The sequence below is a fragment of the Oncorhynchus nerka genome, unplaced genomic scaffold (genome assembly GCF_034236695.1).
Source record: "Oncorhynchus nerka isolate Pitt River unplaced genomic scaffold, Oner_Uvic_2.0 unplaced_scaffold_1915, whole genome shotgun sequence".
Classification (NCBI taxonomy): domain Eukaryota; kingdom Metazoa; phylum Chordata; class Actinopteri; order Salmoniformes; family Salmonidae; genus Oncorhynchus; species Oncorhynchus nerka.
In genome coordinates this window covers 27063-43817 of record NW_027039409.1, presented here as the reverse complement: position 1 = coordinate 43817, position 16755 = coordinate 27063, and the positions used below count along the sequence as shown (strand labels likewise).

The following is a 16755-nucleotide window of genomic DNA, read 5'->3' as shown; positions in this document are numbered from 1 at the left end:
CTGGGGAGAGAGGAGAGAGGTGGTTAGAGAGAGAGAGAGGCTGGGGAGAGAGAGAGAGAGTGGTGAGAGAGAGAGGCTGGGGGAGAGAGAGAGAGAGGTGGTTAGAGAGAGAGGCTGGGGGAGAGGAGAGAGGTGGTTAGAGAGAGAGGCGAGGTGGTTAGAGAGAGAGGCTGGGGAGAGGAGAGAGGTGGTTAGAGAGAGAGAGAGGCTGGGGGAGAGGAGAGGTGGTTAGAGAGAGAGAGGCTGGGGGAGAGAGAGAGGTGGTTAGAGAGAGAGAGGCTGGGGGAGAGGAGAGGTGGTTAGAGGAGAGAGAGAGGCTGGGGGAGAGGAGAGAGGTGGTTAGAGAGAGAGAGAGGCTGGGGGAGGAGAGAGGTGGTTAGAGAGAGAGAGAGAGAGGCTGGGGGAGAGGAGAGAGGTGGTTAGAGAGAGAGAGAGGCTGGGGGAGAGGAGAGAGGTGGGGAGAGGAGAGAGAGGCTGGGGGAGAGGAGAGAGGCGGTTAGAGAGAGAGGCTGGGGGAGAGGAGAGAGGTGGTTAGAGAGAGAGGCTGGGGGAGAGGAGATAGGTGGTTAGAGAGGGAGGCTGGGGAGAGGAGAGAGGTGGTTAGAGAGAGAGAGGCTGGGGAGAGAGGAGAGAGGTGGTTAGAGAGAGAGGGCTGGGGAGAGGAGAGAGGTGGTTAGAGAGAGAGGCTGGGGGAGAGGAGAGAGGGTTAGAGAGAGAGAGGCTGGGGAGAGGAGATAGGTGGTTAGAGGCTGGGGGAGAGGAGAGAGGTGGTTAGAGAGAGAGAGAGGCTGGGGAGAGGAGAGAGGTGGTTAGAGAGAGAGGCTGGGGGAGAGGAGAGAGGTGGTTAGAGAGAGGGAGGCTGGGGGAGGAGAGAGGTGGTTAGAGAGAGAGAGGCTGGGGAGAGGAGAGAGGTGGTTAGAGAGAGAGGCTGGGGAGAGGAGAGAGGTGGTTAGAGAGAGAGGCTGGGGAGAGGCTGGGGGAGAGGAGAGAGGTGGTTAGAGAGAGAGAGAGGCTGGGGGAGAGGAGAGAGAGTGGTTAGAGAGAGAGAGAGGCTGGGGGTTAGAGAGGAGAGAGGTGGTTAGAGAGAGAGGCTGGGGAGAGGAGAGAGGTGGTTAGAGAGAGAGGCTGGGGGAGAGGAGAGAGGTGGTTAGAGAGAGAGGCTGGGGGAGAGGAGAGAGGTGGTTAGAGAGAGGAGGCTGGGGGAGAGGAGAGAGGTGGTTAGAGAGAGAGCTGGGGGAGAGGGAGAGAGGTGGTTAGAGAGAGAGAGAGGCTGGGGGAGAGGAGAGAGGTGGTTAGAGAGAGAGAGAGAGAGAGAGGCTGGGGGAGAGGAGAGAGGGCTGGGGGAGAGGAGAGAGGTGGTTAGAGAGAGAGAGAGGCTGGGGGAGAGGAGAGAGAGGCTGGGGGAGAGGAGAGAGGGGGCGAGAGCAGAACCAAGTTTTCCTCTAGGATTTTGCCGTTTCTCAGCTCCATCCAGTATCTTTTTATCCTGAACAACTCCCTAGTCCTTGCCGATGACAAGCATACCCATACCATGATGCAGCCACCACAGAGGCTGGGGGAGAGGAGAGCGGGGGTTTCCAACACATCACTGACTAACTGCCTCCGTATTTTCAAGCATGGTGGTGGCTGCATCGTGGTATGGGTATGCTTGTCATCAGCAAATACTGGGGAGTTTTTCAGGATGAAAATAAACAGAACAGAGCTAAGAACAGGCAAAATCCTAGAGGAAAACCTGGTTCAGTCTGCTTTTTCACCAGATACTGGGAGATGAATTCACCTTTCAGCAGGACAATAACCTACAAGACAAGGCCACATCTACACTGGAGTTGCTTAGCAATAAGACACTGAATGTTCCTGAGTTGCCGAGTTACAGTTTAGACTTAAACCCGATTGTAAATCTATGGAAAGACTTAAATGGCCGTCCTAGCCATGATCCCCCAACAACTGGACAGAGCTTGAAGATATATACCTGAGCTAATAATTTACAATACAGGTGTTTAAAAGCTCTTAGAGACTGTTGGGGCAGAATCAGAATTAGTGATTGATAAATAAGATGTTTTATTTATATAATAATGCTTATGTGGGATATTTGTCATTTGTCATGTTTTCTTTTGGATAATACTGTTGGTAGTTATCTCTGCTCGGGTTTAGTCACTAGGGGCCCAGAGAGGGGAGAGGTCAGGCTTGTCTTCTTCTGGGAATGTGTCTGTTAAACCATGTGATGCTATGACGAATATCAGAAGGGGAGGAGGACAGAATGGAGGCTCCTCTTCTTCTGGGAATGTGTCTGTAACTATTGTATGTCTCCTCTGAGGTGGCCTTTATCTTGACCTAGTATATGACCTAAGAGGCTCACTATTGTATGTCCCCTCTGATGTTGCCCTAATCTTGACCTAGTATATGACCTAGGAGGCTTACTATTGTATGTCTCCTCTGAGGTTGCCCTTATCTTGACCTAGTATATGACCTATGACCTAAGAGGCTCACTATTATATGTCTCCTCTGAGGTTGCCTTAATCTTGACCTAGTATATGACCTAGGACCTAAGGGGCTCACTGTTGTATGTCCCCTCTGAGGTTGCCCTTATCTTAACCTAGTATATGACCTAGGACCTAAGAGGCTCACCTAATGTATGTCTCCTCTGAGGTTGCCCTTATCTTGACCTAGTATATGACCTAGGACCTAAGAGGCTCACTATTGTATGTCTCCTCTGAGGTTGCCCTAATCTTGACCTAGTATATGACCTAAGAGGCTCACTATTGTATGTCTCCTCTGAGGTTGCCCTAATCTTGACCTAGTATATGACCTAGGACCTAGGAGGCTTACTATTGTATGTCTCCTCTGAGGTGGCCTTTATCTTGACCTAGTATATGACTCTAAGATGGCTAATCTTGACTAGTATATGACCTATGTCCCCTCTGATGTTGCCTAATCTTGACCTAGTATATGACCTAGGACCTAAGGGGCTCACTGTTGTATGTCCCCTCTGAGGTTGCCCTTATCTTAACCTCTTGCCTCTACTTGGGACGCTTGCGTCCCAACTAGAGCTCTGGAAATGCAAATGCGCTACGCTAAATGCTAATAGTATTAGTTAAAACTCAAAAGTTCATTAAAATACACATGCAGGGTATCAAATTAAAGCTACACTCGTTGTGAATCCAGGCAACAAGTCAGATTTTTAAAATGCTTTTCGGCGACAGCATGAGAAGCTATTATCTGATAGCATGCACCAATACACTTCAACACAAAAGCACAGCAGGGGACGTAAACAAAATAATTAGCATTTCGGCGTTACACAAACCGCACAATAAAATAGAAAACAGTCATTACCTTTCACCATCTTCTTTGTTGGCACTCCTAGATGTCCCATAAACACTATTGGGTCTTTATTTCGATTAAATCGGGCCATATAAAGCCAAGATATCGTTATATGTAGACTGTGTGATAAACGAAAAAAACAGCGATTTCACAACGTAACGTCATTTTTTAAAATTCAAAAAGTAGACGATAAACTTTCACAAAACACTTCGAAATACGTTTGTAATGCTACTTTAGGTATTAGTAAACGTTAATAAGCGATAAAAATCATCCATAGGCGATGTCAAAATCATTAGCTGTCGTCTTGGAAAAAATTTCACGAGAGAGCTCTTCCGGAATGATCTGGGCGGAGACCGGAGGTAAGTGGTGCCCCTGTTTCGGTTCAACCAAGAATCAAAGAGGATTCAATTCACAAGACTCTAGACAACATGGGGATGCTGTGGGAGTTGAATGCTCGGTCTTATCTAATTCGGCTCACTGTTAACAATTGCTGGAAGTGGCGCAAGGATATTTATTTCCATTTTCTGTGATCAGGTTTTCCTGCGCTTTCCGATGTAACGCACGTTATGTTATAGCCACAGTCGTGATTTAACCAGTTTTAAAAACGTCCGAGGGTTTCCTATCCACACATTCTAACCATATGAACGTACTATATTCCTGGCATGAGTAGCAGGGCGCTGAAATGTTGCGCGATTTTTAACAAAATGTTCAAAAAAGTAGAGGGTAGGAGCAACAGGTTAACCTAGTATATGACCTAGGACCTAAGAGGTTCACCTAATGTATGTCTCCTCTGAGGTTGCCCTTATCTTGACCTAGTATATGACCTAGGACCTAAGAGGCTCACTATTGTATGTCTCCTCTGAGGTTGCCCTAATCTTGACCTAGTATATGACCTAGGACCTAAGAGGCTCACCTAATGTATGTCTCCTCTGAGGTTGCCCTAATCTTGACCTAGTATATGACCTAGGACCTAAGAGGCTCACCTAAATGTATGTCTCCTCTGAGGTTGCCCTAATCTTGATCTAGTATATGACCTAGGACCTAGGAGGCTCAGTGTCTTTTCAGATCTTGTCCAGGAGGGGGTGTATTTGAGGAGTATCTAGAATTGACAATTGATATATTGGATGAGGTAATGTTTTGGTACTATGTGGTATAATTAAAGATGGACTGTATTGATTTGATCGCGATTTGATCGTTTCTTAACACGTATCGACTCAGGGAGGGTGAATATTTATCTAATAATCAACATATATGTTACCTCCCACTTTGACGGAGTATTTAGTAACAAAATATGACGAAATACAAGACTTTTCTTTTGGCACTTTTAGTATCACCTAGCAGCAAAGCCCTACTCTATCTCTCTGTGTGTATGTGTGTGTGTGTGTGTGTGTGTGTGTGTGTGTGTGTGTGTGTGTGTGTGTGTGTGTGTGTGTGTGTGTGTTACCTCAAAGATCTGCGCCAGCTGGACCTCCTTGTTACAAAAGATGGCGTGGATACAGTGAACAGCCTGTTTGGCCTGGTGGGGGGTCCCACGTTTAGCCTTCTGATGAAGGACTGGGATCAGGGTCCTGGGGGGGGGGGGGGGGGGACTGACGGGGGGTAGAGAGGAGGTTAACAGACTGACTACAGGGAGGAGAGGAGGTTAACAGACTGACTACAGGGAGGAAGGAGAGGAGGTTAACAGACTGACTACAGGAAGGAGAGGAGGTTAACAGACTGACTACAGGGAGGAAGGAGAGGAGGTTAACAGACTGACTACAGGGAGGAGAGGAGGTTAACAGACTGACTACAGGGAGGAGAGGAGGTTAACAGACTGACTACAGGGAGGAAGGAGAGGAGGTTAACAGACTGACTACAGGGAGGAAGGAGAGGAGGTTAACAGACTGACTACAGGGAGGAAGGAGAGGAGGTTAACAGACTGACTACAGGGAGGAAGGAGAGGAGGTTAACAGACTGACTACAGGGAGGAAGGAGAGGAGGTTAACAGACTGACTACAGGGAGGAAGGAGAGGAGGTTAACAGACTGACTACAGGGAGGAGAGGAGGTTAACAGACTGACTACAGGGAGGAGAGGAGGTTAACAGACTGACTACAGGGAGGAGAGGAGATTAACAGACTGACTACAGGGAGGAAGGAGAGGAGGTTAACAGACTGACTACAGGGGGGAAGGAGGTTAACAGACTGACTACAGGGAGGAGAGGAGAGGAGGTTAACAGACTGACTACAGGGAGGAGAGGAGGTTAACAGACTGACTACAGGGAGAGAGGAGAGGAGGATAACAGACTGACTACAGGGAGGAAGGAGAGGTTAACAGACTGACTACAGGGAGGAGAGGAGAGGAGGTTAACAGACTGACTACAGGGAGAGAGGAGAGGAGGTTAACAGACTGACTACAGGGAGGAAGGAGAGGTTAACAGACTGACTACAAGGAGGAGAGGAGAGGAGGTTAACAGACTGACTACAGAGAGGAAGGAGAGGAGGTTAACAGACTGACTACAGGGAGGAGAGGAGGTTAACAGACTGACTACAGGGAGGAAGGAGAGGAGGTTAACAGACTGACTACAGGGAGGAGAGGAGAGGAGGTTAACAGACTGACTACAGGGAGGAGAGGAGGTTAACAGACTGACTACAGGGAGGAGAGGAGGTTAACAGACTGACTACAGGAAGGAGAGGAGGTTAACAGACTGACTACAGGAAGGAGAGGAGGTTAACAGACTGACTACAGGGAGGAAGGAGAGGAGGTTAACAGACTGACTACAGGGAGGAAGGAGACTGACTACAGGGAGGAGGTTAACAGACTGACTACAGGGAGGAAGGAGAGGAGGTTAACAGACTGACTACAGGGAGGAGAGGAGAGGAGGTTAACAGACTGACTACAGGGAGGAAGGAGAGGAGGTTAACAGACTGACTACAGGGAGGAAGGAGAGGAGGTTAACAGACTGACTACAGGGAGGAAGGAGAGGAGGTTAACAGACTGACTACAGGGAGGAGAGGAGGTTAACAGACTGACTACAGGGAGGAGAGGAGAGGAGGTTAACAGACTGACTACAGGGAGGAAGGAGAGGAGGTTAACAGACTGACTACAGGGAGGAGAGGAGGTTAACAGACTGACTACAGGGAGGAGGAGAGAGGTTAACAGACTGACTACAGGGAGGAAGGAGGAGGTTAAGACTGAGGGAGGACTGACTACAGGGGGGAAGGAGGTTAACAGACTGACTACAGGGAGGAGAGGAGAGGAGGTTAACAGACTGACTACAGGGAGAGAGGAGAGGAGGTTAACAGACTGACTACAGGGAGGAAGGAGAGGTTAACAGACTGACTACAGGGAGGAAGGAGAGGAGGTTAACAGACTGACTACAGGGAGGAGAGGAGAGGAGGTTAACAGACTGACTACAGGGAGGAAGGAGGAGGTTAACAGACTGACTACAGGGAGGAAGGAGGAGGTTAACAGACTGACTACAGGGAGGAAGGAGGAGGTTAACAGACTGACTACAGGGAGGAGAAGAGGTTAACAGACTGACTACAGGGAGGAAGGAGAGGAGGTTAACAGACTGACTACAGGGAGGAGAGGAGAGGAGGTTAACAGACTGACTACAGGGAGGAGAGGAGAGGAGGTTAACAGACTGACTACAGGGAGGAGAGGAGGTTAACAGACTGACTACAGGGAAGGAGAGGAGGTTAACAGACTGACTACAGGGAGGAGAGGAGGTTAACAGACTGACTACAGGGAGGAAGGAGAGGAGGTTAACAGACTGACTACAGGGAGGAGAGGAGGTTAACAGACTGACTACAGGGAGGAGAGGAGGTTAACAGACTGACTACAGGGAGGAGAGGAGGTTAACAGACTGACTACAGGGAGGAGAGGAGAGGAGGTTAACAGACTGACTACAGGGAGGAAGGAGAGGAGGTTAACAGACTGACTACAGGGAGGAGATGAGAGGAGGTTAACAGACTGACTACAGGGAGGAGAGGAGAGGAGGTTAACAGACTGACTACAGGGAGGAGAGGAGGTTAACAGACTGACTACAGGGAGGAGAGGAGGTTAACAGACTGACTACAGGGAGGAGAGGAGGTTAACAGACTGACTACAGGAAGGAGAGGAGGTTAACAGACTGACTACAGGGAGGAAGGAGAGGTTAACAGACTGACTACAGGGAGGAAGGAGAGGAGGTTAACAGACTGACTACAGGGAGGAGAGGAGAGGAGGTTAACAGACTGACTACAGGGAGGAAGGAGGGAGGAACTACAGGGAGGAGGAGGTTAACAGACTGACTACAGGGAGGAAGGAGAGGAGGTTAACAGACTGACTACAGGGAGGAGAGGAGAGGAGGTTAACAGACTGACTACAGGGAGGAAGGAGAGGAGGTTAACAGACTGACTACAGGGAGGAAGGAGAGGAGGTTAACAGACTGACTACAGGGAGGAAGGAGAGGAGGTTAACAGACTGACTACAGGGAGGAGAGGAGGTTAACAGACTGACTACAGGGAGGAGAGGAGGTTAACAGACTGACTACAGGGAGGAGAGGAGGTTAACAGACTGACTACAGGGAGGAGAGGAGAGGAGGTTAACAGACTGACTACAGGGAGGAAGGAGAGGAGGTTAACAGACTGACTACAGGGAGGAAGGAGAGGTTAACAGACTGACTACAGGGAGGAGAGGAGGTTAACAGACTGACTACAGGGAGGAGAGGAGGTTAACAGACTGACTACAGGGAGGAGAGGAGGTTAACAGACTGACTACAGGGAGGAGAGGAGGTTAACAGACTGACTACAGGGAGGAAGGAGAGGAGGTTAACAGACTGACTACAGGGAGGAGAGGAGGTTAACAGACTGACTACAGGGAGGAAGGAGGAGGTTAACAGACTGACTACAGGGGGGAAGGAGGTTAACAGACTGACTACAGGGAGGAGAGGAGAGGAGGTTAACAGACTGACTACAGGGAGAGAGGAGAGGAGGTTAACAGACTGACTACAGGGAGGAAGGAGAGGTTAACAGACTGACTACAGGGAGGAGAGGAGAGGAGGTTAACAGACTGACTACAGGGAGGAAGGAGAGGAGGTTAACAGACTGACTACAGGGAGGAGAGGAGAGGAGGTTAACAGACTGACTACAGGGAGGAAGGAGGAGGTTAACAGACTGACTACAGGGAGGAAGGAGGAGGTTAACAGACTGACTACAGGGAGGAGAAGAGGTTAACAGACTGACTACAGGGAGGAAGGAGAGGAGGTTAACAGACTGACTACAGGGAGGAGAGGAGAGGAGGTTAACAGACTGACTACAGGGAGGAGAGGAGAGGAGGTTAACAGACTGACTACAGGGAGGAGAGGAGGTTAACAGACTGACTACAGGAAGGAGAGGAGGTTAACAGACTGACTACAGGGAGGAGAGGAGGTTAACAGACTGACTACAGGGAGGAAGGAGAGGAGGTTAACAGACTGACTACAGGGAGGAGAGGAGGTTAACAGACTGACTACAGGGAGGAGAGGAGGTTAACAGACTGACTACAGGAAGGAGAGGAGGTTAACATACTGACTTCAGGGAGGAGAGGAGAGGAGGTTAACAGACTGACTACAGGGAGGAGAGGAGGTTAACAGACTGACTACAGGGAGGAGAGGAGGTTAACAGACTGACTACAGAGAGGAGAGGAGGAGGTTAACAGACTGACTACAGAGAGGAGAGGAGGAGGTTAACAGACTGACTACAGGGAGGAGAGGAGGTTAACAGACTGACTACAGGGAGGAGAGGAGAGGAGGTTAACAGACTGACTACAGGGAGGAGAGGAGAGGAGGTTAACAGACTGACTACAGGGAGGAGAGGAGGTTAACAGACTGACTACAGTCATGGACCCTTTACCCATTACATTATCCACCCAGTCTCCCCCTCTCTGCCTCCCTCCCTCCCTCTCTCTCTCTCTGCCTCCCTCCCTCCCCCACCCTCTCTGCCTCCCTCCCTCTCTCAGGAGAGAGGAGGCCTCCCTCCCTCCCTGCCTCCCCCCCCCCCTCCCTCCCTCTCTTACGATCGTATCTGCTGTAGTTCGGTCTCTATTTTCTGTCCGGTGTTCCTGAAGATCTGAATGGCCGCCTCGGCCACCTTGTCATCCTCCATCTTCAGACACTGAAGCAGAGACTCATACGTCTCAGCAGAGTGGAACGCTGTGGGGTGGGTGAAGGACAGAACCTGGAGGAGAGGAGAAGAGGAGGAGAGGAGGAGAGGGAGGAGGAGGAGGAAGAGGAGGAAGAGGAGAAGAGGAGGAAGAGGAGGAAGACAAGGAAGAGGAGAAGAGGAGGAAGAGGAGAAGAGGAGGAAGACAAGGAAGAGGAGAAGAGGAGGAAGAGGAGAAGAGGAGGAAGACAAGGAAGAGGAGAAGAGGAGGAAGAGGAGAAGTGGAGAAGAGGAGAGGAGGAGAAGGGGAGGAAGAGGAGGAGGAGGAAGAGGAGAAGAGGAGGAAGAGGAGAGGAAGAGGAGGGAGGAGAGGAGGGAGGAAGAGGAAGAGGAGAGGAGGAGAGAAGAGGAGGAGAGGAGGAGAAGAGGAGGGGAGAGGAGGAGAAGAGGAGGAGGAGAAGGGGAGGAGAAGAGGAGGGGAGGAGGAGAAGGGGAGGAGAAGAGGAGGGGAGGAGGAGAAGAGGAGGAGAAGAGGAGGAGGAGAAGGGGAGGAGAGGAGGAGAAGAGGAGGGAGGAGAAGAGGAGGGGAGGAGAAGGGGAGGGGAGGAGGAGAAGAGGAAGAGGAGGAGGAAGAGGAAGAGGAGGGGAGAAGGGAAGAGGAGGAGAAGAGGAGGGAGAAGAGGAGAGAGGAGGAGGAGAAGGGGAGGAGAAGAGGAGGAGGAGGAGGGGGAGGAGAAGGGGAGGGAGGAGGAGAAGAGGAGGAGGAGAAGGGAGAGAGGAGGAGGAGAAGGGAAGAGGAGGAGAAGAGGAGGAGGAGAAGAGGAGGAGGGAGAAGGGAGGAGAGGAGGAGGGGAGGAGAGAAGGGGAGGAGAGGAGGAGAGAAGAGGAGGAGGAGAAGAGGAGGAGGAGAAGGGAAGAGGAGGAGGAGAAGGGAAGAGGAGGAGAAGAGGAGGAGGAGAAGGGGAGGAGAAGAGGAGTAGGGGGGAGGAGGAGAGAAGGAGAGAAGAGGCAAGAAAAAGTTATTAATCTGTCCATTCATCCACGTTCTCTCTCCTCATCCCTCCATCCTCCCTCTCTCCTCATCCCTCCATCCCCTCTCTCTCCTCATCCCTCTCTCCTCAACCCTCCATCCATACCTTCAGTAGTTCCAGTCCCCTCCCTCCCTCCTCAACCCTCCATCCATACCATCAGTAGTTCCAGTCCCCTCCCTCCCTCCTCATCCCTCCCTCCCTCCCTCTCTCCTCATCCCTCCATCCTCCCTCCCTCTCTCCTCATCCCTCCATCCTCCCTCTCTCCTCATCCCTCTCTCCTCATCCCTCCATCCCCTCCCTCTCTCATCCCTCCATCCATACCTTCAGTATTTCCAGTCCCCTCCCTCCCTCTCGCTCATCCCTCCATCCCCTCTTTCCTCAACCCTCCCTCTCTCCTCATCCCTCCATCCCCTCTCTTTCCTCAACCCTCCATCTCTCCTCATCCCTCCATCCCCTCTCTCTCATCATCCCTCCATCCCCTCTCTCTCATCATCCCTCCATCCCCTCTCTCTCCTCATCCCTCCATCCCCTCTCTCCTCATCCCTCCATCCATACCTTCAGTAGTTCCAGCCCAGAGCGAATGGCAGTGTCTGGTGTGACACCTTCCTCATCATCATCAGCCGTTCCCTCGATAGACTTATTCAGCAGCTTGACCAGAGCACTGAGCAGAGAGACATCGCATATAACATTATATAACCTCTTATTCAGCAGCTAGACCAGAGCACTGAGCAGAGAGACATCGCATATAACATTATATAACCAGAGCACTGAGCAGAGAGACATCGCATCTTATTCAGCAGCTAGACCAGAGCACTGAGCAGAGAGACATCGCATATAACATTATATAACCTCTTATTCAGCAGCTAGACCAGAGCACTGAGCAGAGAGACATCGCATATAACATTATATAACCTCTTATTCAGCAGCTAGACCAGAGCAGAGAGACATCGCATATAACATTATATAACCTCTTATTCAACAGCTAGACCAGAGCACTGAGCAGAGAGACATCACATATAACATTATATAACCTCTTATTCAGCAGCTAGACCAGAGCAGAGAGACATCACATATAACATTATATAACCTCTTATTCAGCAGCTAGACCAGAGCACTGAGCAGAGAGACATCGCATATAACATTATATAACCTCTTATTCAGCAGCTAGACCAGAGCAGAGAGCAGATATAACCACACACACACACACACACACACACACACCATTTATTTACCTGATGGCCTCTGAGTCGATGTGGACGGGAGCGATGCGTTCCAACAGGAACTTCACCATCTCCAGGAAGGGGTTGGTGGGCTGCTTATTCAGCAGAACGAGCAGTTTAACCGAGTAATCTCCACACTGAAATACACGATCAATATCTAACTGGTAATCTCCCCTCTGAAATACACGATCAATATCTAACTGGTAATCTCCCTCTGAAATACACGATCAATATCTAACTGGTAATCTCCCTCTGAAATACACGATCAATATCTAACTGGTAATCTCCCCTCTGAAATACACGATCAATATCTAACTGGTAATCTCCCCTCTGAAATACACGATCAATATCTAACTGGTAATCTCCCCTCTGAAATACACAATCAATATCTAACTGGTAATCTCCCCTCTGAAATACACGATCAATATCTAACTGGTAATCTCCCTCTGAAATACACGATCAATATCTAACTGGTAATCTCCCCTCTGAAATACACGATCAATATCTAACTGGTAATCTCCCCTCTGAAATACACGAACAATATCTAACTGGTAATCTCCCCTCTGAAATACACAATCAATATCTAACTGGTAATCTCCCCTCTGAAATACACGATCAATATCTAACTGGTAATCTCCCCTCTGAAATACACGATCAATATCTAACTGGTAATCTCCCCTCTGAAATACACGATCAATATCTAACTGGTAATCTCCCTCTGAAATACACGATCAATATCTAACTGGTAATCTCCCCTCTGAAATACACGAACAATATCTAACTGGTAATCTCCCTCTGAAATACACGATCGTTCAAAAGTTGGGGGTTAGAAATGTCCTTGTTTTTGAAAGAAAAGCACATTTATTTTGTCCATTTAAAATAACATTAAATTGCTCAGACATCGTTAATGTTGTAAATGACTACGTTAGCTCCGAAAACCTGAGAAAAAAACAATCCCACTTCCTGGATGGATTTATGTTTGTAGTTTTCCATTGACTGCCTTTACAGATTCCATTGATTTAGGACTCAAGATTGCACTTCCTATGGCGTCCACTAGATGTCAACAGTCTTTAGAAATGGTTTCAGGCTTGTATTCTGAAAAATGAGGGAGTGAGGTCACTCTGAATGAGTGGACACTGTAGTGTCCCAGAGGTATTTCATGCACGACCGAGAGCCTTTTCTTGTTTTCCTTTTATATTGACGACATTATTGTCCGGTTGAAATATTATTGATTATTACGACTAAAAACAACCTGAGGATCGATTATAAACATCGTTTGGACATGTTACTACGAACTTTACGGATACTATTTGGATTTTTCGTCTGCCTGTTGTGACTGCGTTTGAGCCTGTGGATTACTGAACAAAACTGAGGTTTTTGGATATAAAGAGGGGCTTTATCGAAACAAAATGAACATTTATTGAGTAAATGGGAGTCTTGTGAGTGCAACCATATGAAGATCATCAAAGATAAGTGATTAATTTTATCACTATTTCTGACTTTTGTAACTCTTCTACTTGGCTGGTAAATGTTTGTATTGATTTGTCTGCTGGGCGCTGTTCTCAGATAATCGCATGGTTTGCTTTCACCGTAAAGCCTTTTTGAAATCTGACACCGTGGTTTTTGATTGGACAAGAAGTTAAATCTTTAAACTGATGTATAACACTTGTATGATTTAAGGACTTTTATAGTTATATATATAATGTTCCAGGTATCCAGTCTATCAGACAGTATTATAATGTTCCAGGTATCCAGTCTATCAGACAGTATTATGATGTTCCAGGTATCCAGTCTATCAGACAGTATTATATTATGCTGTTCCAGGTATCCAGTCTATCAGACAGTATTATATTATAATGTTCCAGGTATCCAGTCTATCAGACAGTATTATAATGTTCCAGGTATCAGGTCTATCAGACAGTATTATATTATAGTGTTCCAGGTATCCAGTCTATCAGACAGTATTATATTATAATGTTCCAGGTATCCAGTCTATCAGACAGTATTATATTATAATGTTCCAGGTATCCAGTCTATCAGACAGTATTATAATGTTCCAGGTATCCAGTCTATCAGACAGTATTATAGTGTTCCAGGTATCCAGTCTATCAGACAGTATTATATTATAATGTTCCAGGTATACAGTCTATCAGACAGTATTATATTATAATGTTCCAGGTATCCAGTCTATCAGACAGTTATAATATATTATAATATTATATTATAATGTTCCAGGTATCCAGTCTATCAGACAGTATTATAATAATGTTCCAGGTATCCAGTCTATCAGACAGTATTAGTATTATAATAATGTTCCAGGTATCCAGTCTATCAATTATATTATAATGTTCCAGGTATCCAGTCTATCAGACAGTATTATATTATAATGTTCCAGGTATCCAGTCTATCAGACAGTATTATAATGTTCCAGGTATCCAGTCTATCAGACAGTATTATATTATAATGTTCCAGGTATCCAGTCTATCAGACAGTATTATAATGTTCCAGGTATCCAGTCTATCAGACAGTATTATATTATAATGTTCCAGGTATCCAGTCTTATTATATGTTCCAGGTATCCAGTCTATCAGACAGTATTATATTATAATGTTCCAGTCTATCAGTAGTCCATGTTCTATCCAGTCTATCAGACAGTAGTAATGTTCCATTATATTATAATGTTCCAGGTATCCAGTCTATCAGACAGTATTATAATGTTCCAGGTATCCAGTCTATCAGACAGTATTATATTATAATGTTCCAGGTATCCAGTCTATCAGACAGTATTATATTATAATGTTCCAGGTATCCAGTCTATCAGACATTATAATGACAGGTATTATAACAGTATTCCAGGTATCCAGTCTATCAGACAGTATTATATTATAATGTTCCAGGTATCCAGTCTATCAGACAGTAGGTATAGTATTATAATGTTCCAGGTATCCAGTCTATCAGACAGTATTATAATGTTCCAGGTATCCAGTCTATCAGACAGTATTATATTATAATGTTCCAGGTATCCAGTCTATCAGACAGTATTATAATGTTCCAGGTATCCAGTCTATCAGACAGTATTATAATGTTCCAGGTCTCTATCAGACAGTATTATAATGTTCCAGGTATCCAGTCTATCAGACAGTATTATATTATAATGTTCCAGGTATCCAGTCTATCAGACAGTATTATATTATAATGTTCCAGGTATCCAGTCTATCAGACAGTATTATAATGTTCCAGGTATCCAGTCTATCAGACAGTATTATATTATAATGTTCCAGGTATCCAGTCTATCAGACAGTATTATATTATAATGTTCCAGGTATCCAGTCTATCAGACAGTATTATAATGTTCCAGGTATCCAGTCTATCAGACAGTATTATATTATAATCCAGTTATCAGACAGTATTATATTATAATGTTCCAGGTATCCAGTCTATCAGACAGTATTATATTATAATGTTCCAGGTATCCAGTCTATCAGACAGTATTATAATGTTCCAGGTATCCAGTCTATCAGACAGTATTATAATGTTCCAGGTATCCAGTCTATCAGACAGTATTATAATTATATTATAATGTTTATAATGTTCCAGGTATCCAGTCTATCAGACAGTATTATATTATAATGTTCCAGGTATCCAGTCTATCAGACAGTATTATATTATAATGTTCCAGGTATCCAGTCTATCAGACAGTATTATAATGTTCCAGGTATCCAGTCTATCAGACAGTATTATATTATAATGTTCCAGGTATCCAGTCTATCAGACAGTATTATAATGTTCCATAATGTTCCAGGTATCCAGTCTATCAGACAGTATTATAATGTTCCAGGTATCCAGTCTATCAGACAGTATTATAATGTTCCAGGTATCCAGTCTATCAGACAGTATTATATTATAATGTTCCAGGTATCCAGTCTATCAGACAGTATTATAATGTTCCAGGTATCCAGTCTATCAGACAGTATTATATTATAATGTTCCAGGTATCCAGTCTATCAGACAGTATTATAATGTTCCAGGTATCCAGTCTATCAGACAGTATTATAATGTTCCAGGTATCCAGTCTATCAGACAGTATTATATTATAATGTTCCAGGTATCCAGTCTATCAGACAGTATTATAATGTTCCAGGTATCCAGTCTATCAGACAGTATTATGATGTTCCAGGTATCCAGTCTATCAGACAGTATTATATTATAATGTTCCAGGTATCCAGTCTATCAGACAGTATTATATTATAATGTTCCAGGTATCCAGTCTATCAGACAGGTTCCAGGTATCCAGTCTATCAGACAGTATTATATTATAATGTTCCAGGTATCCAGTCTATCAGACAGTATTATGCTGTTCCAGGTATCCAGTCTATCAGACAGTATTATAATGTTCCAGGTATCCAGTCTATCAGACAGTATTATATTATAATGTTCCAGGTATCCAGTCTATCAGACAGTATTATAATGTTCCAGGTATCCAGTCTATCAGACAGTATTATATTATAATGTTCCAGGTATCCAGTCTATCAGACAGTATTATAATGTTCCAGGTATCCAGTCTATCAGACAGTATTATAATGTTCCAGGTATCCAGTCTATCAGACAGTATTATAATGTTCCAGGTATCCAGTCTATCAGACAGTATTATAATGTTCCAGGTATCCAGTCTATCAGACAGTATTATAATGTTCCAGGTATCCAGTCTATCAGACAGTATTATAATGTTCCAGGTATCCAGTCTATCAGACAGTATTATAATGTATAATGTTCCAGGTATCCAGTCTATCAGACAGTATTATATTATAATGTTCCAGGTATCCAGTCTATCAGACAGTATTATAATGTTCCAGGTATCCAGTCTATCAGTCTATCAGTATTATATTATAATGTTCCAGGTATCCAGTCTATCAGTATTATATAATGTTCCAGTATCCAGTCTATCAGACAGTATTATATTATAATGTTCCAGGTATCCAGTCTATCAGACAGTATTATAATGTTCCAGGTATCCAGTCTATCAGACAGTATTATAATGTTCCAGGTATCCAGTCTATCAGACAGTATTATATTATAATGTTCCA

The 16755-nt window shown here is 45.7% G+C and overlaps 1 pseudogene; it reads right to left on the bottom strand.

Moving 5' to 3' along the window:
* LOC135567632 (sister chromatid cohesion protein PDS5 homolog A-like) overlaps positions 1 to 16755 on the bottom strand; it is a 62602-nt pseudogene that overhangs the window by 18788 nt on the left and 27059 nt on the right.